This window comes from Hibiscus syriacus, unplaced genomic scaffold (genome assembly GCF_006381635.1).
Source record: "Hibiscus syriacus cultivar Baekdansim isolate YM2019G1 unplaced genomic scaffold, ASM638163v2 tig00008468_pilon, whole genome shotgun sequence".
NCBI lineage: Eukaryota > Viridiplantae > Streptophyta > Magnoliopsida > Malvales > Malvaceae > Hibiscus > Hibiscus syriacus.
The window spans coordinates 33,926-59,314 of NW_024062164.1; the positions used below are offsets into that span (position 1 = coordinate 33,926).

The 25,389-nt window shown below is 34.7% G+C and overlaps 1 pseudogene; it reads left to right on the plus strand.

Moving 5' to 3' along the window:
• The first annotated feature begins 313 nt into the window (after positions 1-313).
• Positions 314-25,389, plus strand: part of LOC120202308 — a 31,801-nt pseudogene continuing 6,725 nt past the window's right edge.

A 25,389-nucleotide genomic window follows, 5' to 3' on the forward strand; every position in this document is an offset into this window, starting at 1 on the left:
TGTAACTTTTAAAAAATTAGATCGTATCATGAGTTCTTTAACTCCTTTATACTATCATCAACGTATTTTCCTCAAAACAAGTTCATTAGAAAAAAAATAACATTGCAAATACATTTTATAATTACAGATGATATTTAATTCATAAAATAACATTAAAAATATTACTTATGCATCTAAAGAGAATAAGAATATATATATATATATATTGTTAGAGAAATATGAAGATCAATCTTGATGGCGTTTTTGAGTTTACTGGATGTATAGCAACTATGGGTGTTAAGTCTGAGGTTTCGTTGACCAGATATTTGACGGCATGGTTGTATCGGCACTGGGATGTATCAAAGTTGGGCTTTCGAAGATTCGTGCCCTGAATGCACGCTTTCTTTGGCAAATGAGTATAGGTGGACACATGTAATCTTTGAATCGGACTCAACGCTTATAGTCAACAAGATGTCTCAACCGGAGGAGGACTTGTCCACGTTGAGTTATCATCTTCGGGAAGCTCGTAGGAAATTGAATGCTGATTTACATTATAAAGTGTGTTTTGTTCCTAGAGTTTGTAATACTGCATATGGCACATACTTTGGCTAAGTGGACTCTCCGTTATGGAAATGTCTTGTATTTTGACTCGGTTTATCATGAGATTTACGTCTACTATATCTAACGATTCTTCTTTTAGTAATACAATTTCCTAGGACACTCTTTTCCCTTATAGGTCTTAGAAGGAGTTTTTAATGAGGCACGTTTTCTTAAAAAAAAAATAGAACTAATTTGTATCATAATATTATAAATAATTACAATTAAATTTGAACATAAACTCAAATAACTTTACTCGAATAAAAAATTAAATTAAAGTTAGAATGATAAAATAATGTTCTTTAATTTGATTAACTTAAATTTTTTTAATTTAATTCGACTCAACTTTAATCAAATACTCATCCCTATATTCCATGACTTTACATAACCTTCTATTGGCTCTAAAATAACCCAAACTGATTTGACCTGATCAGAACCCGATCTAGATCCAGTGTCAAATCAACTTTAGGTTGGGAACAATGAGACGTGAATTGAGAATGTGTTAAACATTCAAAAGATGAACACTTAACACTTGGTTCACTAAAGCTTAAGTTTGGTGGTGCATTTTCTTTTAACAATTTATAGACCGACTGCTGTTCTTTTTGTTCTCGATTTAATACTTAAAACACTGTAACGAATAACAAAATGGGGATAAAAGGTTGAAGATGAAGAGCCAAGAGCGGAAACTTCAAACAAGGAACAACACACAGTCAAAGTCAAATCAAATGTTTGGTTGAGAAACCGCCACATGTCAATGTCAAAACCCTTGTTCTTACAAAGAAATCGAAGAACGAATCCTCATCAATCACTAAACCCAGACCCGTGCGAATGCCATTTTAAAATCTTTTGGATTTGTTCGATTACAGGACGAAACTTGACTTGGCCTTTGGTTTACGATAAAGCTGGTGGATATATGGGTGCATGTTTAATCAAGCGCCACCATTGGCTTTCTCTTCTTCTTATTTTTTTCCTTTCATTTTCTTTATGAATAAATAACCAAAAAAAAAGTGTTTTCTTTTATCTTTAACGATAACTGTACAATCTAAAATAAAAAAATAGATAAACGAGGGGAGGAGGAGCCTCCGGCAGAGAGCTTGATCAGACGCCCACCTGGGCTGTGCGGTTGTTGTTGCTTTGATCATTCTCATTTCAATAGCTCTTGAAAAGGTTCTCCACTCAGTTGGGGAGGTACCGATATCATTTTCTCCATTCTTCTTGTTTAAATTTGGATATGTTTTCTTTGCAATACAATTTCATTTTTTATCATTGCAGGTATTTGAACATAAGAAAAAGGAGGCTTTAGTCGAGGCTCTTGAGAAAGTTAAAGGCGGTAATTAACATCAATCCATTACATTTCTACTTAATTTATTTCTGCTTCTTCTTCTACAGCATTATTGTTTTTGTTGCAGAACTTATGGTGTTGGGATTCATTTCTTTGCTCCTGACTTTCGGGCAGTGTTATATCTCCCGGATCTGTATTCCAGAGGAAGTTGAGGATAAAATGTTGTTTTGCCCCAAAAAGTATGGTCATGGGGATGCTCGTGGTGATTGTCATGGTATTGGTCATGGTCATGATGATGATCATGCTGATCATAAAGGTGGTTCTGAGGACCATCATCGGAGACTGCTTTTTTTATAATGACGCGCGTAGATTTTTAAGCGGTGCTGAATCCGCTGCAGCCTGTGACAAAGTAAAATACTGAATATCACTACAGCAAAACTGTTATGTAGCGGCGTTTATTGATAAAACGCCACAAAAGTATTACATATAGCAACGTTTTCAATCCAAACGCCACAAATTGAGACTTTAGCGGTGTTTTTTTTTGTAAAAACGCTCAATAGAGTATAAATATAGCGGCGATTTTAACAAAAACGCCGCCATAGGATGGTATATAGTGGCGTTTTTTCAACAAACGCCGCAATTAATAATAGTTTTTGCATCGTTTTTAGACAAACACCACAGAAAGGTTAATCAATAGCGGAGTTTATAGTAAAAATGCCGCAATAGAGTATACATTTAGCGGCGATTTAGCTAAAACGCCGTAATAGAGTGTTAATATAGCGGCATTTATACCACAAACACCACAATAGAATGGTAAATTAGCGGCATTTATATATAAAATGACGCAATATGGTTGTTTAAGTGGCATTTTTTGTATAAACGCCGCAAAAACATGTGATATAGTGGCGTTTTTTAAAAACGCCGCAAAATGTTAAATATATTGTCCTCCCTTTTCTCCCACCTAAACCCTAAAATCATTTCAACTCTTCTTCCCTCACAGTTTCTTCTCTGGTACAACAACGACCCTCATATAATTCCAAGCGACGTCGTCTTTTGTCTATCCCGACGACCAAATCGACCCTCTCACCGACGAACTATAACATAATTCCACGGTTTGATCCCTCTTATCACTAATGATCTTTTTCATTTTTGTTTTGGTTGGTATTCTGAAAATGGGGAAAACCCAAAAAGCTAACATATTTGAGAAAAAAAAAAGAGTAGGTCTTGCCTAATCAGCTGTACACTTTTACTTATAATTTTTTTTAAAGAAAAAAACTTCCATGGAAGACACCTGCAAAAGACGTCAACTTTCATAGTACTTTTTCCTATACATTCATTATATTACTGTAATTATCAAGAAGCAGCCAGAGCAGTAGCGGAAGCAGAGAAAGAAGTAGTGGCATCACTGAGAGAAGCAGCGGCAACACAGAGAGAAGCAGCATATCAGCAGAGATGTGAAGAATTTAAAAAACGACTCAATGATATGATGCTAATGATACAGAAAACGCAACCTCATAATCCACCATCGTAGACTCATTTATGTTATGAGCATTATGTTAATGTTACTGAATATTGTTTAACTGAACTTATATTACGTTAATGAAAATTTATATTTATTATATTGGATTTGATGTTGTTTGTTATGGATATAGAGTTTGATGTTATTTTTGTTTTGGTTGTTGGATAATGGAACAGGTTGAAAAAATAGATTTGGGGTAATCAAGCATTATTTTTAGAACTGTTAAATTCTGTGTTATACCATACATTTAGCGGCGTTTGTAAAAAAAACGCCGCAATATACCATACATTTAGCGGCGTTTGTATACTAGAAACGTTGCAATCAACCATATATTTAGCGGCATTTGTATACCAGAAACGCCACTAATTCTCAACCCTTATTGCATCATTTTCGATATAAACGCCGCTAAATCTGAAAACCTACTGTGACGTTTGTGGGGAAAACGCCGCTAAAATTATCACCTACTGTGGCGTTTGTGGGAAAAACGCCGCAAAATATCAAAACCTACTGCAACATTTTTAAGTAAAACGCCGCTAAATCTCAATACCTACTGCGACATTTTTAGGAAAAACGCCGCTAAGCATCAACACCTATTGCGACGTTTTTCTGAAAAACGCCACTAAATAACAACACCTATTGCGGCGTTTTTCTGAAAAAACGTCGCTAAATAACAACACCTATTGTGGCGTTTGTGGAACAAACACCGCTATTTGTTGTCACCTATTGCGGCATTTGTTTTTAAAAAAACGCCGCTAACTTTAGCGGCGCTATTTTCAGCGGCGCTTTTTGCAGCGTTTATCATAATGCCGCATGTGTTTTTAGCGACGCTTAAAACGCCGCTACAGGGAAAAAAAAGCCACAAAATACCTGTTTTGCTGTAGTGTATCTTCAATATATATATATATATATATTAGTGATTCATTCATTGCATCGAAGTTTCTAGCTAGAGCAGTTGTAAATGATGGAATGTAGGGGTACGTGCAACTTATATCAGTGCATGCATTGCATCAGCTGCACATTTTCATTTTCTTTTTAGCAGTGTTTCAGGTGTTATATAGCGCCAACACGATGATGCTCGGAAGATTAATGGTGACATATTTAATTAAGGGTAAACTACATTTTTAGTCCTTCACCTATTCCCATAATTTTATTTTGGTCATTCAATTATTTTCTTTAAAATATTATCTTATATGTTTTAAATCCGTTTTGGTCACCGGTAGTTGAAAAATAAAAAGAACAACTCATGTGTCACCATACGGTAGTATCATGTCATCATCGAAAAATAAAAAATTACTTCATCAACAGTTTTATTTATTTTCTAACAACGGATGATTAAAATATTAGATTTAGACATAATTTAAAAATAATAATTAAAAAATTATAACGTAGCTATAAAAGTAGATGAATGACTAAATATATAGTTTATCCTTTAATTAATTGAGGTACATACATGTGTTCCTGAATCTCTTATTATATATATATGCATTGCAGACACGAGGCTGGAAGAAGTGGGAACGGGAGTGTATCAATAGTCTTAATGAACTTAATGGTATAATAACACTTGTTAATCATCGCTGATTAATATACATACATGATACATGCACTGCACGCATGCATACATTTCGACTGATTAAAATTGTTGTGTTGCTTGCTAATTTAGATCCTTCAAGATTTAGGCTCACTCATGATATATCGTTTGGGAGAGACCATACCAGAGGGGCATGGACAAATACAAAATTCACCTTCTATTTCGTAAGAGCTAATTCAGTTTTATTTATTCATAATATCAAAAACGACATAATAATAAAATTATTCTTTGACATTTGTACAAATAGTTATTTTAATCTTTATATTTTTAGTATTTTAGTTCTTCGCACTACAGCAAAACTGGCTTTTTGCGGTCTTTTTTTTACCTATAGCGGCGTTTTTAAGCGCCGCAAAAAACACCTGCGGCCACGGGCGGACCTTATAGGTTGCCTGGGGTATCCCAGGCAACCCCTCAAAATTGTAACTTGGTGTTAATTTTTTCCCAGACAACCCCTCAAAATTGTAACTTAGTTTTAATTTTTTCTATTTTTTTTAATTAATATAATTGCTACCCCTAATATTACTCCAGGCAACCCCTCAAAATTGTAACTTAGTGTTAATATTTTCTATTTTTTTAATTAATACAATTGCTACCCCTAATATTATGTGTAAATGTTACTCTTTATTATAGGAAAAATTAATATCCTATTTAAAATTAAAAAAAAAGATCAAGCCCAAAAAACAAACCTTAAGCCCATGAATCAAGCACCTATTTTCAGTTTTGTGGGAATTGGGATTTGGGATACGACAATTGGCAACAGATTAGAAAGGCTATGAAAACTAAAAACCTCGATTGAAGATTAGAAGGGTAAATCGCCGACAAGGGTTGAGGGCTTTGGTCTTGTGGAAACTCAACCCATCTTGGAAAGGCAAGGCTGCAAGGGCTGCCTCACTGCCTTCCTGTGCGATTGAACTTTGAAGGGGAAACCGATTGAACTTTGAACTTTTGAAGACGTTGAACTTTGAACTTTCTACCTTTTTCTCCAAATATACAAATGAGACAAGTATGTGTACTTTCTTTTATCTTAATTTATTCTTTACATTAATGATTTTATTATCTTTCTCACTTTGTCTTCTTTCATTCATATTTAATTTTTTCATGTTTAACAATAAAGGTAGTAAACTGTATATAATATTGCTTTGTTATTTGAAATTGATTAATTCATTAAAATTAGTTTTTTTTTTGGTTTGATGTATTAAAATTAGGATATTACAGTAAAGTAGTAATTCATAGTTTATAATTATTATATGTTGAATTTTTAATATTTTAATCATTTTATTTATTGAAATATTTAATTGTAGGGTTCTATTGGTAACTATTTTAAAATGAAATTAGATGTTGGTGATGATGGAAGTAGTGAAGGATCTTCTAAAAGAAATAGCTCAAATGAAGTTCCACAAAGACCACAACCTACCACTGTGTCACCTACTCCCATGGCTTCCATTCCAACAACTATTAATGTGAATGATCTTCTTTCGGATCCGGTGGATAGACCAAAAATTACATCTTATCATCCAAATCAAAAAGATGAAATAAGAAGGGCATATTGGATTAAAGGACCATGTCAACCAAGGGGTCATACTTTTCCATCAAAAAAGATAGGTCCTAAGCTAAGACGCTTTATTGTTGAATGGTTTGATGAATTTGATTGGTTAGAGTATAGCATAAAGGAGGACAAAGCTTATTGTTTATGTTGCTACTTATTTGGAGATATTGTAGGACAACAAGGTGGGAGAGATGCATTTGTGATGGAAGGATTTAGTACTTGGAGTAAAAAGAAATCGTTATATGCTCATGTAGGTAATGTTGATAGTTTACACAACAAAGCACGACAAAAGTGTGAAAATCTAGTGAAAAAAAATCAATCTATTAGTGATGCTCTTCATAAGCAAACTAAACATGAGAAGAGTAACTATGAAATTCGATTACGTGCTACAATTGTCACTTGTAGATTTTTGTTGGAAAATAAGTTACCGTTTCGTGGCCATGATGAGTCGGATGACTCCATTTCCAAAGGGCTTTTCATTGAAACATTATCTTTGATTAGAGAACACAATGAGAGTATTTATAATGTTACCTTAGAAAAGGCTCCGAAGAACGATAAATTGACATCTCCAAAGATTCAAAAAGATATTGTTGAATGTTTTTCAAAAGAAATAATAAAGTCCATTTGTGATGAAATTGGAAAGGATGTGTTTGCCATATTAGTTGACGAGTCTAGTGATGTATCTAAAAAGGAGCAAATGGCTATGGTTTTGAGATATGTTGATAGACTTGGAGTTGTTAATGAGAGATTTATTGGAGTTGTTCACGTGACGGATACATCTTCTTTGACTCTTAAAGCTGCCATTGATTCCGTATTTACTGACAATAAATTAAGCATGGCTTAGGTAATATGTCATATTTATTTGATTTATATTTTAATTATTTAATTGAATCTTTATTTTTATATATTAAATCTTTTATCTATTATTTGAAATAGGTAAGAGGGCAAGGTTATGATGGAGCAAGTAATATGTGTGGTGAGTTTAACGGTTTGAAAGCGTTGATCATAAGAGATAATAAGTCAGCATATTATGTACATTGTTTTGCTCACCAACTTCAATTAGTGATCGTGGCGGTTGCAAAGAATCATGATGGTGCTCATGAATTCTTTGAGCAAGTAGCTTTGGTGGTTAATGTGGTTTGTGCTTCCTGCAAAAGAAAGGATATCATACGAGAGAGCTACAAAAAGAGATTGCAAACGGAAATTGGTATTGGTGAAACTAAAACCGGAAGAGGGTTGAATCAAGAGCTTTCTCTAATTCGAGCAGGAGATACAAGATGGGGTTCCCATTATAAAACAATCATAAGTTTGATGAATTTGTTTCCTGAAGTTATTGAGGTGCTTAAATATGTTGAAGAGGACGGCTCAACTTTATCTAACCGAAATCAAGCGTACGGTATTTTATCATATTTTAAAACACTTGATTTTGTGTTTTATTTACACTTGATGTTGGAGATTTTAGGTCTCACGGATACCTTGTCAAGATATCTTCAAAGAAAATATCAAGATATTTTGGAAGCGGCTTCATTGGTAAGAGCAACAAAGAAATCATTGCAAACTTTAAGAAATGACGGGTTTGGTTCAATTTTAAAGAAAGTATATTCTTTTTGTCAAAAACATAGCATTGAAACTTTGGATATGTCAGAATATTATGTTACTCCAAGAAACCGTAGGACCAAGATTACTAATCAGCATCATTTTGAGGTTGAGATTTTTAACACGGTTTTGGATATGCAAATTCAAGAATTTGGGGATCGATGTAGTGAGGTAAGCACCGAATTGCTAGAAAACATGGCGGCTTTAAGTCCTTCTGATTCATTTTCTAAGTTTGATAAATCAAAGTTGTTGAAGTTAAGTGAGATGTACCCAGATGATTTTAGCGATTCAGAAAGGACATATCTTCTTGGTCAACTTGATATTTACTATCACTCTTTACTACATGATGACAAATTTGCTAACTTGAATGGAATTGCCGACCTTCCTCGCTTGATGGTGGAAACAGGGAAACATCGTTCTTTTCCTTTGGTCTATAGGTTATTAAAGTTAGTTTTGGTTCTGCCGGTTGCAACTGCAACGGTTGAAAGATGTTTTTCTGCAATGAAGCTTTTAAAGACAGACTTGCGCAACAAAATGAGTGACGATTTTATGAATCATGCCCTGATTTGCGCAATAGAAAAAGAAGTACTTTTAGATGTTAAGATTGAAAGTGTAATCAATCGCTTTCAAAAAATGAAAACACGAAAAGGTCAACTTTAGAATGTAATTTCTGGACATTTTATTATATTTATAGATATCGTAGTTTTTAAAAAAAAAATTATAAGAGTTTTTGTGCAACCCCTGAACTTTTATCCTGGGTCCGCCACTGCCTGCGGCGATATGACAAACGCCGCAAAAAGCACCACTGAAAATAGCGCCGCTAAAGTTAGCGGCGTTTGGTAAAAAAACGCCGCAATATGTAACGATATATAGCGGCGTCAAACGCCGCAATAGGTGTTGATAATTTGCGGCATTTGTAGTTGAGTTTTAGCGGCATTTTTCCGACAAACACCACAATAGGTGTTGAGATTTAGCGGCGTTTTCTCACAAACGTCGCAATAGGTGTTGAGATTTAGCGGTGTTTTTCACATAAATGCCGCAATAGGTTTTGATATTTAGCAATGTTTTTATCGTAAACGCCGCAAAAGGAGTTGAGATTTAGCGGCGTTTTTCCCACAAACGCCGCAAATGCTTATGTATATAGCAGCTTTTTTGGATACAAACGCCGCTAAAGGTCTGGTATATAGCCGCAAAATGTATGGTATATTGTGGCATTTTTTGTTACAAACGTCGCTAAAGAACACAGAATTTAAATATTTTATTCGATTACCCCAAATCAATTTTTTTCAACCTGTTCCATTATCCAACAAACATGACATAAATAACATCAAACTCTATATCCATAACAAGCAACATCAAATCCAATATAATAAATAAAAGTTTTCATTAACATAATATCAGTTCATTTAAACACGGTTCAATAACATTAACAGAACGCTGATAACATAAATGAGACTATGATGGTGTATTTTGAGGTTGCATTTTCTATAACATCTGCATCATATCATTGAGTCATTTTTTCAAATTCTTCACAGCTCTGCTGATATGCTGCTTCTCTCTCTGCTTCCGCTGCTGCTCTCACTGCTTCTTCTGCTGCTTCCGCTGCTGCTTCCACTGCTGCTCTCTATGCTTCTCTTGCTTCATTTTTGGCTTTCATGTTAGCTATTTGTTGATCCATCTCAACCAACTTTTGTTTTAAACGACTAACTTCTAATTGGGAAGATTGAGACTGTGATGACATGTACTGTGATGAACTGGATCCAAAATATTTTATGGGTGTAACGAATGATCCTTGACAGCGCACCCGACCATATCTTTTAGGACCCAAAACGTCATTAATAGCTTGGTTGTCAATGTCATCATCATTAACAATACCTTGACTCGAAGCAGTAGCATGATACTTTGCCCTTTTCTCCATCATTTTTTCCTAATAATAAAGTGAATAATTAATTCAAATAAAAAATGTCATGGTACAGATATAAATAAAGTCAGGTAAATTTAAAACCTCTATCCAATAAACGTACCATAATTTCTACAGCTTCAGCAGTCATAGGATGTAATCCTTCTTTGTATGTGTCATGTCGAAGAGTTGGATTCGACCAACTTTAGAACCATATGTGTTTTCCTACAATGTACCATAATATAATTAGTTTGAGTTACTATGTAAATGGAATACAAATAACTATGTGAATAATCTAGAATACCTCCTTATTAGCTATACAAGCAAAGCTCTTCGATCCAGCTGTGTGCTTAAACTTTTGTTGTTGCCTGCTAGCAATACCAACATGCTCTCGGTCCTACAATGTCAAACAACCACTTTTAATGATGATTTATTATTCATTAAAATTATTTTTGAAAAATACATCATACTTGTCCTTTTTGTGAACTTCAAAATCTGACTGCATCTTCCCATTGGTGCCTCAACATTCCAGGTGGGACTGTTTGTAGCTTCTCTTCAAGTCTGAGATCATTCTTGAAGTATTTCTTCTTTAAGGAGCTCTTGTGGTCTCTCCATCTCTTCCCTAACGCTTGCTTCACATAATCGTCTGAGACCTCTAAAGAAAATTTCTCCTATACAGCAAATAAGTGTGCAACGTAAGTATAAATTACTATTGAAATTATAATAGAGTATCTATTATAATGACATTATTACCTTAACAAAATCCAACGCCTGATTTTTGTTACTATTAAGCATTTCACGCCATGACTCATAATTGATCGGTAATAGATTTGCATTACGTCCAACTATGCCTAAGTAACCGGATAGAAGACATGCTTCTGGGCTAATAGGTTGACCGACATCGTTTCTTGAAACTTTGACATGGTGCCCAAGAGGAAGTTGGTATAATTCCTTCAACGTTGTACGTCCTCTACTCTTGCGCGTTCCAGCATTTTCAACTATATAAGAAATTATTAAATGTAAGTTTTGAAAATGAACAAAGTAATAAATAAAGTTTCAAAGATTACCTTGAATTTCTGCATCTTCTTCAACAGTTTCAGGAATGTCGGAAGACTCAGTTGCATTCGATTCCTCGTTATTTATTTGTTCATGGTCTTCAGAACCTCGAACAATCTGTAAATCAGTTATTATTCTCCTCGGCATGATATATGTAATAAATAAACATTTGTAACAAGAAAACGAATTAATTAATGAATATATTGAAAGACAACATGTTAAAAGTTATAACATTATAAATAAATAAACGAAGATATAAAATCGTACACATTCTTATGTAATGTCAGTTGTCATAAATATCTTCATCAACGTTTTCCCGAACCCATTGAAATTGTGTTGTATTAGTGATAGTTTCATCTAAGTTTTGTGGTAGTAGAGGTAAACATTCTGATCTTGTTTCAATGTCATCTCTACTTCCATCCCCAATGTCTATCAAGTCTCTGGGAGTATTTCGGAGCACAACATACCAATCGTCATCTATTAGATCGTGACAATAAAATACTTGTTTCACTTGAGAAGAAAATACATATGGTTCATCCATCAAACGTTGACCAGGGTGAATTAATCGAGAGAAATTCACCATTGTAAACCCGAATTTATCTCTTTTTATGCATCTATTTACATCAGCCCAGTCACACCGAAACAACACAACCTTTTGTTTTCCATAATAATCTAACTCAATAATGTCCGTAAGATTTCCATAATAATCGACCTCTCCGTCATGCGGATTATTGTCCCTTACAGTAGCATAACTTGTAGTTGACGAAGCAACTACAACTCCACAATTTTGTGTCCTCCTTAATCTTTCACGAGATTTCGTGTGGAACATGAACCCATTAATGAGAAAGGCATTATATCTTTTAACTATTCTATTCGGACCTTGAGAAAGCCATTTAACATCTTCACTAACATCTCTCCCACTCCAAACCTATTACACATGAATGGTGAATTAATTTGTATTGATTTCGATATAAAAAGCAAGACATATATTATTATTTATAAGTATTCCGTAAGATTTAGTTGCTTACCGTCTGGCTTAACCATTCATGAAAAGTTTTTGTGAATAACTTATGTAGTTCTCGCTGATTTAATCTCCGGGAGCGTGCACGAGATCTCAATACTTCTTTAAACTCACTATAAAGTATATTATGTCGTTAAAAATTGATAAATATAAAATATTAAGAGATTTCATTAGGATTGAGTCCGAAAGATTTACGTGCGAAAGGGACCTACTGAATCATGATGGAAAAGAACATATCGGTGTGCTTGTACAAAGACGTGTCATCTAAGTGTGTAATTTCAACTTTCCCTAATGGTTGACCATAACTTCCAAACAAATAATGTTGAAGTAAGTCATCAGTACTTAACACATCATTTCAATTTGGTCTATTCCATCTTGTTTCAACATCTTCCAAATATCTAGAGCAAAATGTCATACATTCCTCTGTCAAATACCCTTCAGCAATTAATCCTTCTGGATAACGCTTATTACGACAGTAAGACTTTAACTTACCCAAGAACCTATACACAGAACAACATACTACGTAAATACATTTTATTAAAAGGTATAATCAGAAGTAATTTGAAATGTATAATTCAATTAACACCTCTCTATAGGGTACATCCATCGATAGAAACCTGGTCCACCAACTCTTGCTTCGTGAGGAAGATGAATTAGCAGATGCACCATAATTGTGAAGAATGAAGGCGGAAATATCTTCTCCAAGTTGCATAAAGTCAAGGCGAATCAATCTTGTAGTTTATTAAGTTCTTCAACCATCAGAACTTTCCCACAGATGGCTTTCATTATATTAGAAAGTTCAATGATACAAGACGTCACCTTAATCGACATGCAACCGCGAACAACTACTGGCAGTAAATCTTGCATTAATATGTGATAATCATGTGACTTTAAACCATAAAGTCTTCGATCTTTAACATTGACACATCGAGAAATATTTGATGTATACCCATCTTGGACCTTTATATCTTTCAACACCGTGCAAAACACTTCTTTTTCTTTATTCGAAAGAGAAAAAATAGAAGGGGGCAAGAAATATCTTCCATTCGGATGTAATTGAGGATGAAGATCATGCCGAATTCCCATGTCCACTAAGTCAAGTCGACTCTTAATATTATCTTTTGATTATCTGCCATCATTCAGAATGGTCCCGATAATATTCTCACAAACATTCTTCTCAATATGCATTACATCAAGATTATGTCTCAAAATCTGCTTCTTCCAATAAGGCAACTCGAAGAATATACTCATCTTTTTCCACAAGTCTACCTCATTTGGATCTTCCTCTTCATCCGACTCATCATCACTCTGTTGGTCAACTTCAATCTCTTCAAGTACTTGCTTTGCCTTTTTCTTTGATCGGGTATTAGTTGGTTGATTCATCTTTCCATAAGTAAAAGTGATGTTTTTCAACATAAAGAATATATGAGACCCGGTTGTTTGGTTAGGAGCATTTTGAAACTCTTCATCACCATCAAACATATTCTTTTGACATCTAAATCTATGATTATCAGGTAACCACCAACGATGTCCCATATAAGAGAACTTCTTTCCATTAACCAACCACTTCGAACATGTTTGTGCAGCACAACAAGAACAATCATAACGACCTTTGGTACACCAACTAGCTAAATTTGCATATGCATGAAAATAATTAATTGTACATAATAAAGTCGCGTGTAAATTAAAGTTCTCATTCGTTAACACATCGTACGTTTCGACTCCTTCCCATAACTGTTTCAACTCTGCAATTAGCGGCTGCATGTAAATATCAATATTATTTCTGAGGCCTTTCTCACCAGGGATTATCATGGATAAGATGAAAGATGATTGTTTCATGCAATTCCAGGGAGGCAAATTGTATGGAACAAGTACAACAGGCTAAGTACTATACGAAGTACTCATGAGTGTGAATGGATTAAACCCATCAGTTGCAAGACCGAGCCTGAAATTTCGAGGATATCTCGCAAAACTTGGATACTTGTTGTCAAATGACTTCCAAGCTAAAGAATCCACAGGATGCCGTAATAATCCATTATCGGTTCTGCCATCATGATGCCACCTCATAGACTTAGCAGTCTTGAAGGACATAAACAATCTTTGTAGCCTAGGTATGAGAGGAAAATATCGCAGAATCTTGACCGGTTTCTTTCTTGATCGTGCTTGAGCTTCATCCTCAGTAACATTTTCTGCCTCCCTAATCATATATCGAGATTTTCTTCATACATGACAAGATTCCTGATGTTTTCGATCACCTCAATATAATATACAATCATTCGTACAACTATGAATTTTGTCATATCCAAGACCCAAATCTTTGATCATTTTCTTCATATCTTTGCATGATTGAGGGATTTTTGCAAAAGGAAATACTTCTCCTAGTAACTCCAACAATTGCGTAAAGGAGTTACCAGTCCACCCTCCCAGGCATTTTAAGTGGAAAAGACGAATGCAGAAAAAAAAGCTTTGAAAACTTTGACCCCTCATAAAGTTGTTCATTCATTTCATTCAGTAACTTGTAAAACTTTGCCGCTTCTCCATTTGGCTCTTCATTTTATATTCGTGAATGAATATTTTTTTTCTTGTTAATTCCTAGAGGCTTCTGTTTTATACAATATGTACATGTTTTTATCTCTAAATGGTGATCCCTATTCTATCAATAATTTTTGATAAGTAAGATTTAAAATAAAGGAGTGATAAATATGAACCCAACGAATTGCTACAACTTCTTTAACTCAAATAGATTACATATCCCTTCTCCAACTCCCGTACAACACAACAAATGTAACTTAACCAAAAAACCCAAGCAATGTAATTTGGCCAACTAACTGTAAGGTGCGATGGAGAAGAAAACATACATGCAGGTGGTTGACAGGTGATGATCGGAAGTGTAGGACGGCGACGAGATACTTCTCTGATGGTGGTGGCTTTATACACTAAGTTAAGATACACTTAACCAAAAATTGAGAGGTTAATCAATTAAATAATCTATGATGTGTAAACAACTGACCAAGATTAGAAGACATATTAAATTTAAATAACAAGCAAGCATTAGGTGTTGCAGGAAAATAGGAATAGAGTGAGAGAGCAGCTCCTTTTGGTCTAAAAGATGCATTTCTCTAGCAATCAAACATTCTACTGATGCGTAACAGTTAGGAAAACAACATAAAAATTGCCTAAAGAGTTGATTGAATAATATTAATGTATTATAAAAATGTAAAAGATATACGGTAGAATAGATAGGCTCTTTTAATCACTCTTTGTAATATTCCACAATTCTCTTTTTTTTAAAGGTAATCTTTATGAATCTTAGCTTTTTCTTTTATTCTCATTGAAATTGATGGTTCAAAATGTTCTCAATGTCATATTATTATGTTTAAATCATAATTAAACTTATGGAATGATTTTTAAAGAACGAATTTCTTAACAAAATTTATTTAGAATAAGGGTTTGAAATATTTTTAAATTAATATTTTTGATTGATTTGAATGTAATTTTGGGATTAAAATATTATTATTTATTTGTGAGTTTAATGTAAGAGGATTACCTATCTTTCTCTGTCACCCTAAATCTATAATTTTAACTTTGCCATCATATTATTTGTAGAACTTTTTCAACGAACTTTTTACTCGTCCATTCATAATTTTCATGTTCCAATGACTTCTAAATAATACTTTAAACATTCTAGAACAAACCAATCATGAAATCCTCCATATATTTCAATCTATATACTTTCATTCTTCAGACGACTATTTTTAATATCATAAGCATTATTATAATAGAGCAATTCATTCGGAGAGAAGATTTGATCTCTATTTTCTTTGCGAAAGCACTTTGATTTTTATAATATCTTTGTGTCATGAATTTGGATGGAGTTTATGAGCATTAAACCTTTTATTCAGTCACAAATTGTTTAAGCCTTCTTTTTTTTCATCTCTCTTTTGTTCATACTCATATCATTGATAAAATTATAAGCATTAAACCTTTTCTTGTGGGATAAGAGTTAGCCATCGCCAGTGAAGCTGAAAACCTTTATGTCCCTTGTGATGGTCGATCCCTATATTGAGGAATCTTTCGTATCCATCATCATATACCGAATGTTAATCCTACGCTCTTTATTTTTGAAGAGTGATTAATCTAATTTATATATATTTACTTGGTTCCCTTTTCCCACGGGTGGTATAGCCACTTGAATGAGACAGCTTGATTATTGAGAGTCATCAATTTAGGACTAAGAATCTCACTCACATTTCTTTACCAATGTAATTTAACAACTAAGATGCAATAATACACCTAATGCTATACAAAAACCTAAACCTAAAGTTGCAATAATTTTCAAATTTCATTGTTTCTTGTATTGTCCACCAAGGAGATTTACTTCACCTTTATAATTCTTATGTTATAACTGACCAAATCAGGCCATCTAACATGTACAATTCATTTCATTTTCAATGGAAAATTAAGGCTTCTATAGGTTCCATTCCCCAACCAGATAAATTTTGCAAGAGGTGGAGCTTGCATATGGGGTAATTAAATAGTATTTCAAGATGAGATTTATTAACAGTGTACAAAATCAAAACTGGTTTCACAAAACTCCCAACATTAACAATTAAAAAAAACCCAAGCATAACAACATGGCCGATTGAAAGTAGGGTGCGATGGACAAGAAAACATTCCTACAAGTGGTTGACAGTTGAGGACCGGAAGAGTACGGCGGCGGCGAGGTTTTCACATTTACCCGTCACGAGTTTTTGAAATCCGATACCCTACCAAGTGAATGAAAATGCAATTATTTTGAATAAGTCATACTAGATGAAATAACAGCACACACAATATAGAATCAGACATAATCTTGCAGAATTTTAAGGTTATTGTACTTGGCATGTAAAATAAGATAATAGAATGCTAAGTATAATAAACATCAAGACTAGAACTCTAGGCAAATGCCTTCTAAATGACTCACACTATTTGGCTAACTGCAGTCGTAACAATGGCTGGGATGTTTTTGTAACACAATCCAGGAGCCTCAAGCATTGTTGACTACTCAAGTAACTGAAACATATAGTAAAGAGGAAATGTTAGGTCTACAAATATATCAAGTCTCAAATAGTTGCAAAGAAAGAAAATCAAGTAATATGCTAAAACAATTTTCTGGATGCCTTTAACATCAACTGGTCCTAAATAAATATGAAAACGTACCACGCCAATGCATAAAGAACAGTTTCATAGTTATTAAAGAACGAGTAAAGCTGAAGTTTTTCCTATTTTAGTATCATCAACAATGGTTTAGCCATATAGGCAAAACCAATCATTTTCTTGTGTTTAGTACACTCCATAATCTAAAGGAAATAGGAAACTAAAACTAATTGAAAAAGAAACGGTAATTAAAATTATAATACAGGAAAAAACAGAATAAGTTCATAATGTTTATAGATATAGAAAAACAAACGCAAACCTAACACACCCTATTTCCAGACGAGAAAAACAGAATAACTTCATAATGTTGATAGATATAGCAAAAGAACGCAAACCTAACATCACCCTATAACAAGATGTGTTCATCGTGCTAGCTAAATAAATTCATACCATTTGAAATTAGATTCCAACACACCCTAATAACATTAGGTATGACGGCGGTTTACGAACGGAAGAATACGACGGCGGCGAGATGCTATGATGATGGTGGTGGCTGGGCTATGGTGGTTGTGCGGGGCTAGGGTTTGGAGATTTGGGTGAAATGATTTTGAACGATGATAGTCGAGCAGAAGCGGCGTTTTGGGTAAGGCATAAGCGGTAAGAACAATAGTCTCCAAAACACAGCGTTTTGAACGGATCAAGATGGCATGCGACATTTTGGGTAATTCACCACTAACATACTAGAATTTAGTGGTGTTTATCTTAAAAACGCTACTAAAGTAAGTGTAATTAGTGGCGTTTGTGTGTAAAATGCCACTAAAATACATTTCATTAGCGGCATTTGTGCTTAAAACGCCACGAAAGTACGACCTTTTGTAGCGTTTCTACAAAAACGCCACTAAAGTTCAGTATTTATTGACGTTTATATAAAAATGCCACTACAGTACGTGTAATACGTGGTATATGTGCATAAAACGCCACAAAAGTACTTGTAATCTGCGACGTTTGTGCTTAAAATGTCACTATAGTATGACATTTAGCGGCGTTTGTATAAAAATGCCGCTAGAGTATGTAAAATTAGCGGCATTTTTACGTAAAACGCCACTAAAGTACGACATTTTGCAATGTTTGTATAAAAAACGCCACTAAAGTAGAGAATCTAGCGGCATTTTTATACAAAAACGCCGCGAATAACCTTTATTTATATAATATTAATTGATGTTAAATATTTCATTTCTACTCAACATAAACAGAACCTAAACACAACCATACATTTTAATTAAGACAGAAGTTACGCAAACAAATACTTAACAACAAAATCCATAATAATTTATAAACATTAAAGTTATGCATAAACAGTCTTCACATATTGTTCACTACAATTTAGTCTTCATTACTCCTTCGTGGGGAAACGACGTAAAAAAACACTTTTCCTTGTTTGACGAAGCATCGTTAAGTTTTTCCTCTATGCAAACCTTATATGGAGAAACTCGTCATTCATTTCACCAAATAAATCCCCTACCTCCGGTTCACCAAAATGACTCCTTGTGCGCTTCAGTGCTTCACTTGAAACAGATAACGACCTTCAACCTACAGTATGTAACTTCATTGGAGGTGGCTTGGGAACTGAATCAAACATTAAAAAAATTAAATATAAGATAAAAACGTTTACTTGGAGTAACAGTAGAGGCAACGTTGTCTTCATTGAGGATAGATATTGCTTTTGTAATTGAAGATTCTTTCAATGCCACAGAGTTCCCAAATTCGGTTCTAAACATCGGGTATTTATCCACTCCTCTATCATCGTTCTCAATATGCTTCGAACATCCTACATGCGAACGATCTATGAAATTTGAGCATACAAAATAAAAATATAGCAGCTGAAAGATTCATAGATTATTACCTTCACGTAGGAGATCGGCCATGGAAGGGTATGGAGCAATAGGAGTTCCTTTCAGGTCATCATCGAGTTTCGATGGCAAGACCGAACCGATAGCCTCCCAATGATAATTTGATCCATCGTCAGAGTAAATACGCCACGTAGACATTCTGACGATAATTTCTCTTACTCAAGGCAACACCTGTTCTTTGGACCACAACCAATTGTTCACATTTTCAAAATCTATTATTTCCCTTTTCGGAAGTAGATCTATTATGTTTCTATTCGAAAGCAGTAAAACATTGCTCCCAAGCAGTAAACCAGTAAAACACTATGTATAGATATTGTTTTCCTATTCAAAAGCCATGTTTTCTCAAATACGTTAGCTTTCTGGGTTTTCCCCATTTTCAAAATACCAACAAAAACAAAAATGAAAAATATTAGTAGTGAGAAGAGGGATCAAACCATGCAATTATGTTAAGTTCACCGGTGAGAGGGCCGATTTGGTCACCGGGACACACAAAAGACCACGTCGCTTGGAATCGTGTGAGGGTCGTTGTTGTTCCAGAGAAGAAGCTTTGAGGGAAGAAGAGTTGAAATAATTTTAGGAATCAAGTAGGAGAGAAGGGTGGAGCATATATTTAACATTTGGCGGCGTTTTAAAAAAAATGCCACTATATCACATGTTTTTTGCGGCATTTATACAAAAAACGCCACTATTGATTAACATCATTGTGGCGTTTGTCTAAAAACGCCGCTAAAAATACATATTGCGGTGTTTGTGGTCTAAACACCGCTAAATTACTACTCTATTGCGGCGTTTGGGCTAAAACGCCGTGAAATTTCAAATCTATTGCGACGTTTTTACAAGAAACGCCACTATTGATGTCACCTTCTGTGGCGTTTTTCTAAAAACGACGCAAAAGTATTCTTTATTACGGCGTTTGTTATAAAAATGCCACTATAAATAACCCTATTGCGGCATTTGTACAAAAAACACCGCTAAAGTATCAATTTGTGGCGTTTGGATTATAAACGCCGCTATATCTTTAAAATTTATGGCGTTTTCTCTCCAAAAACACCGCTACAAAATTCATGTTTTAAATTTTGATTAAAATATTCTTTTAAATGAAATCATTAGTTGATTAATGGTCAATACACATTATCGATGCAACATTTTCACATGAGCTTAATTTTTAACGTGTGATATGTCATGTCACCCAAAGTTATGATATAACATCACTAACAGACATATGCCATAGTAATTAAGCATAGTAATTTTTAACGGTTTCATTTTAATAAAGGATATTTTGATCGAAAATTAAAACGTTGGGGGTTAAAATAGTCTAAAAAAATAATAGAGGAAAATGTGACTATTTGTGTAAACATTGAGGGTCATTATGCTAAAATATTCCTAATGTTTAACTAAATAGTAATTTTCACTCTTATTCTTTTTTGGAGCATTTTGACAACAACCTTTCATTCTTAAGGCAAAAGAAATTCTTATTTTAAAGTGTTGACTAATTGCTAATTAATAGTTTCTATTAAGGATCAAGCCATCTTATCTCATAGTAAAGTATTAGAGGTCAAAATGCCAAAAAAATAAATAAATATTTAGATAATAATTTAATCGAACGTTAAAGATAATTTTTTGATATTATAGCTTTTATTTACAAGCTTAAAGTTTTACACAAATAGGAATGAATAAACTGCTGCAGGTATGCTTCTGGCGACAATTCTTCAGATCAGTTCTCAAGGCTGATTATTGTACGATGCGTTATGGGTTCGTCAGTGTGAGTTTGCTCTGCTCTACATTTATTTCTCTATTTTCCGCAACAATTATAATGACTTGATACGAATGATATACTAATTTAACACCCGAGAGTAAGTTTGACTTTAAAAAATACATCAAAAAATCATTAGAGGATGACTTCAAGGTGGTCGTCGGAATTACGTGAGTTTTCTTTTTTTCAACTTTTTACTTCAATTAGTAACTCATTTCTCTACTGATACCGGTGGTGCTTGCAGTCCGGCACTACGGGGTATGACGGTGCTCTTTCTCCTCTTTGATGTCTTTTACCCCTTTTTATATTTATTTGTTGGTAAAATATAAAAATATTCCACGATTTAGTAACTGTTACTTTATTGAGTCTTCCGACTATTAAAAGTTACAAAATAATGGTCGTATGAGTTAGATGTTACTATGTTGACTAAGATATGATAATCTTTTGAAATTTTGGGATCGTATTTTATCGTATCTCAATTAAAATGTTAATGTCCAATTCATATTGTAGTCAATTTTTTTACGAAAAATGATAAGTTTGAAACATATGAATAGTCAAATGGTCATTTTGTAATCTTTAATAATCGGGGAAATCAACAAAGTAATATTTTATAATTGGGAAACCATTTTATAATTTTTAATAGTCGAAATACTAAAAAAAATATCACCCTATAATCGTTATATGTTATCCTTATTTGTTTTATCCCTCTTATTCGACGTTTTTCCCAATAAATCACCGGTAATCGGTATATTTACCGATCTAACACCGGTCAGATTATATTTCCCAATCTAACACCCGTAGCAGTAAAGCGCGCCCCCCGAACCGCGTTATACGCTGATTTGGCACCACGTGGGTATAGCGCGCCCCCTGCCCCGCGATATACGGTGATTTGGCGTCACGTGGGTATAGCGCGCCCCCTGATCCGCGCTATACCTGGGTATCTGACACGTTGGGGTATAGCGCGGTACAGGGGGCGCGCTATACCCCTAAATACCCGCCCCTCCACATCCCAATGCTCCCTATAAATACCCCCATCCTCAATTACTTTTATCACACCATATTCTCTCAAATTCTCTAAATTTCTCTCTAATACTCTATCTTTTTAAGGTATATTTTATAATATTTTTACTATTATGTATTTAATTTATTTAAGTATTTTACTTTATTTAATATTTTACTAATATAATTCTTTTGCAGATATATAATGGAAGACAGTCTACTTCGCTCGGATGAAAATCATATATCTCTACACTTTGCTGATATGGTAACATTTTAACATTTTAATTTAATTTAAATTATTAGTAATATTTAGTTGATTTATTTAATGCATGATTATTAGATTAAGAATTAAATATCTCGACACTTTGCTGATACGGTAACATTTTAACGTTTTAATTTAATTTAAATTATTAGTAATAATTAGTTGATTTATTTAATGCATGATTATTAGATTAAGAATTAAATATCTCGACACTTTGTTGATACGATAACATTTTAACGTTTTAATTTAATTTAAATTATTAATAATAATTAGTTGATTTATTTAATGCATGATTATTAGATTAAGAATTAATTTTTGTAATTATTTATTTTTAGGAGAATGACCGTGTATTAGATCCTTTTATTAGGAATCTTAAGTTAGTGATACCCAGCCGTGTCTTGCCGTATTTAGTAGAGGTTGGATTCGGTTACATAGGTAAATATCAGGGTCACTGTAAGATAGAGCCAGACCTGATTTCTGCCTTAGTAGAGCGGTGGAGGCCTGAGACCCACATTCCATTTTCCGTGCAGAGAGTGCACGTTCACGCTTGAGGATGTTTCTATGCACCTGGGGCTTCCGGTAGATGGAGATGTGATATTGGGGATAGCTTCCGGTTCTTGGACTACTTTGTGTCGGGATAGTCTAGGACGTGTCTCGGAAAATTTTATTGGAGGTAGGATACCGTTAAATTGGTTAGATGTCAATTTTTGGGAGTTGAGCGCAGACGCCTCTGAGGATGAGGTTAAGATGTATGTACGGGCATGCATAATGCAGCTGATAGGAGGGTTGCTGATGCCGAACAAATCGCGCAACCTAGTTCACTGCATGTGGTTGCGACATCTTAGCGACTTTTGTCTCACCGGATCATTCAGTTGGGGCTCGACAGTTTTGGCTTTGCTGTACAGGGAGATGTGTGGAGCCACTGACTACAGGCGTAATGCTATCGGCGGATGTCTCCTTCTGCTGCAGTCTTGGGCATGGTATCGATTGCCCTTTTTATGTCCCGTTGTGAAGAACTCATTTGTATTTCCACTATTTCTGAGGTAATTATAAAACTGATTTTGTATATTAATAATTTTATACAGCGTATAACAAATTTTTTTCCTTGAATAGGTGGTTTACTGATAGGAAAAATCATCAGGAGCTACCTGATGATTTAGAAAAAATTAGGGTGCTAATCGATCAGAAGGATGGCACACAGGTATGAATTTTAATGTTTAAAAATCGATTTTAGATTATAATTATATAATTAGATTATTATTTTGATAAAAACTATATATTATTTGTTTTAGTTTGAATGGGTGTCATATTCTACTGATGACGTGAGGGCGGTGATCCCACCAGAGTTGAGGGGTCCATCAGATGTTTGGATGGCGATGGTCCCTCTGATCTGTTATGCGACCGTCGAGTGGCACTCCACTGATCGCGTGCTCCGACAGTTTGGTTGTTTTCAACCAATTCCGGAAGCACCCCGTAATATGGATGAGTTGCATAGCTTAGATAGACGCGGTAAGACAGATACAGATTGGCTGGTGAGGCATCATGAGTGGGTCGTGTTGTGGGAGGATCGACATCGACGCCTTCCACGTAGAGAGCCCATTTTTACTGACTTCTTGATGTATGCTGAAGATTATTATGAGTGGTTCAACAGTAACGGGAAACTGTTTCTACTTCCTTAGGATGCACGAAGGCATACCTTTCCACAACGTCGATAGAGACGTTCATCGACACAGCACCATCGCCCCCCGACTCGTGGACGGAGAGCATGTGCTTCCGATTCATCCTCAGCTGCACCAACAGGACCTTCCATTACCAGATGCCACCACCGCCTTTACCTGGTTTTATGACCCCGCCACAGTCACAGATGACCCCTCCTGGAGGCTATTATGGGTCTATGTTTGTAGATCCGACTTGGGGTTCATATACTGGATATTTAGCGGGTTCAGCCTCATTACCCATGGTCGCAGCACAGACACCTCCTGTACAGTTTTCACACTCAACGATGTCTGGGTTTTCCCAGTTTTTGCAGGCCGGTGGGATAGTCAGTCACACACCTCCAGGGTCCTTATTCTATGGAGGTGCTTCATCGTCTTCAGCTCCTCATCAACCTAATGTACCTGCTCAGGACGACGATGACAATGGTGACGACGACGACGATGATGATGATGATAACGAGGAGTCAGAACCAGTGATACGAAGAAATCCTCCTCGAGACCGACAGCCACCGCCCTGCGGAACACATTCGCGACGCAGGCATCGATAGATTTTTTTATTATATTTGTATTTACTTTATTTTGTTTAATTGTAATTTTTTATTATTTCTCATTTAATACTTACTTTATTTTGTTAAATTTGTTGGACTTTTTTTAATATATTTCATTTATTTTTTTTATTACCATTTAATATCAGTTATTATAATTTGGTTATCATTTACCATTTAATTCTTATTGTAAGTTTGTTGTATTTAAATACCAAATTGTTATTAGTTTGATAAAATTTAATGATTGTGTTCATTTTTTTAATCTTCATCAGTGATTATCGAATGACATTAACTTGAAGTAAATGCAAATTAAAATACAAGAATTATTATTTGATAAACAAATATATCATTTCCTCATCAATTGTTACTTGATGACAACAGAAGTGGACATGTTTTTCTAGTGTGTCTTGGGTTTCTACAATGGCCACATCTTTTGTCTTGTCTAGATCTTTCTCAAATATCCATATCGCAATGAATTCAATTGGATTTTGGACGACCATGCTCCCTCAATAAACTCGGATTTGGTACAATTGGAAGCCAATCTTGAACCTCATCAGGTCTTTGTCATTACCTATGGGGGGAAACTCAAATTTGTATACCTTAAAAACTTCAGATAGTAGGTATACGGGATCCACAAATGGTTATAGTCTTGACGTGTATGCGAGCAAGCTGCTATCACATGAGAGCATGGATACTTCAGAGCTTGAAAAAACCCGCAGTCGCACGTTCTGTCCCTTAGATTTACTCTTAACGACACAGCTTCAATCCCTTGAAGAGGTCGCAGCAACTCTGTGACACGAAACATTTCATGCCTTCTAGAGAAGCTTGTTACAGACATTCCATTTGATGCATCAATTTTTTTTCTGTAGATCTGCAACTAATCTAGGGTGATAGACATGACCGCCTTACATCCAGGTTTGAGCTTGTCCCCCGAGCTTCGCAAAAAGTGCCCCCAAACGAAAATATATAGTTTTTACCAAAGCCG